Raw genomic sequence first — 2,004 nt, 5'->3', positions numbered from 1 at the left:
CCCAGCGGCTCGCACGGCACGGGCACAGCTGCAGCAATGTTCGTGTGCTCTCACAAACGCATGCACTCACAAAAACAAGCAACAGTTACACGTGCACAAACATTCACACATCCATAGGCACACGTGGGCAGACAGCAGTACCCACACGCACTCTACTTTTTCCATTTCACTGGGGATGTTTCAAGAGAGAACACAAGAAGGAAAAAAAAGAAGAAAGGAAAGAAAGAAGAAGAATTTTTAAAAAGCCATCTCTCCCGCCCCTCCTTCCCAATCCCCCATCATATTCCCTTTTTTGCAATATGGCAAAACAATCCATTTAGTCTAAATTTTCCATTCGGCCTCCAAGCCATTATGCAAGATGTTATGGCAAAGTTTGCCAGTATTTGCTCTTGAGTATCAAAACAGTAAGTTATAAATGCAGGGCTCAATCTGTCCCTGAGTTAGCACCACTGAAATGAGCCTAATTAAACCAGGAAATCGTGGGTCGTGTGAGATTACATGAAAAACAGCTTTGTTTTTCAAAATTTAGAGATAGTACATAGTGATCTCTAAAGACAGCAGTCTGCTGTTTTGACAGCGCTCTAGCAATAGGTGATAAAATTTTGCAGTGGACATAATTAGTTCATTTTTATACCACCCAACCCAGCTCCTGGATTCCATTTTTACAAAGTTATCTCAGTTTTATCATAGAAAACCACATTCTTTTAAATATTTGTAACTTTTTAAGTTCAGCTTTGTTTAATTCAGATAAAAGCAGGAGACATCAAGTCTAAATGAAATTGGGTTAAAAAGGACTAAAACAAACTTCTTCCCTAGGGCCAGGGTTTCAAAGCCAGTGCTGTTAAGACTTTCTCACTTGAGAATGAGGTGGTGGTACTCAGCACTGTCTTATTTGAGACCATTTAGATTTTGGAACCGAAAGCCAAAACTAAGAGCACAATCATAAGCTATCATGTTTGAAAATTTCCATCCTGCTTCTTCTCATTGCCTTCCTTTCTGCACTGAAATGTTGAAGCCCTGAATTCTCAAAAAAAACTCCACCAACTTGATTTCTGTCAACAGACTGGAAAGAAACATCTTGACAATATTTCATAGGGCTGACACATCCTCATTCTGGTGTTACGGCTGTTGAAGACAAATTGTCACACTCCTACATGTTTTCAACGTATTGATTTTGATTTATTAATCTGGTAATTCTGAAAGCTATCATAGAATACTAAATTTTATCCAAGATACTGTTCAGCTTTGGGGAAATAGGGAAGCAGAGTTTAATACATTTGATAATATCCCAGATATTGCGTGCTTAAATCATTTTTAATTAATAATGTTAAATTTTTATTTATTCTGCAGCTGAACCACAAATATGCTTGTTGGCATTCCAGATCTGAATATTTCAGGCTATTCTGACTGGGCATGTGTGGTATGCTGCATTTTATTTTAGTTTTCCTTCCGTGGGCAAGTGTTGTCTTTAGGAGAAAGTCTTCTATCTGATCAAAATTGATATGACTTTCAAATGAGATTTTAGAATTATTTTTGTGATACTGACTTAAAGCTTGTACTCCCATCATGACTGGTTTACTTTGCTTGCAAGAGTACAAATACTTTATAAATCCTGTATGAATTATGAATTTTTTTTTTTGCCTTTGCTTTCATCTGCCTACTTCCAGAACACATCTTACACTTGCTTCCCCACTTTAATAAACATAAGTATTTAGATAAAAAAAGAGTTCAAAATTATGGAGAGATGAAGGTTTTTGTGGGAAGCTGGAAATTGCAGATTTTAATCTCTGTACCATCTGGATACCCCTGGGTTTTTGTGGGCAAAGCTGGCACCTTTCCTTTCTGTAGCAGCTCCAGGGTGTCAGTGAATTTGAATTCTGGTTACTCCCTTAGAGCACCGTGTGCATCACACATTGTTTTGCAACCACTACATCATGAAGGAAAAAAATACTCCCTAGTCATGACTTGGCTCCCCTCTGCTAAACCTTGTCACATACTGAGAAG

Source organism: Acanthisitta chloris, unplaced genomic scaffold (assembly GCF_000695815.1).
Source record: "Acanthisitta chloris isolate BGI_N310 unplaced genomic scaffold, ASM69581v1 scaffold14335, whole genome shotgun sequence".
In the NCBI taxonomy this organism is placed as follows: domain Eukaryota; kingdom Metazoa; phylum Chordata; class Aves; order Passeriformes; family Acanthisittidae; genus Acanthisitta; species Acanthisitta chloris.
The sequence above is the reverse complement of the archived record's forward strand: the minus strand, read 5'-3'. Positions refer to the sequence as shown.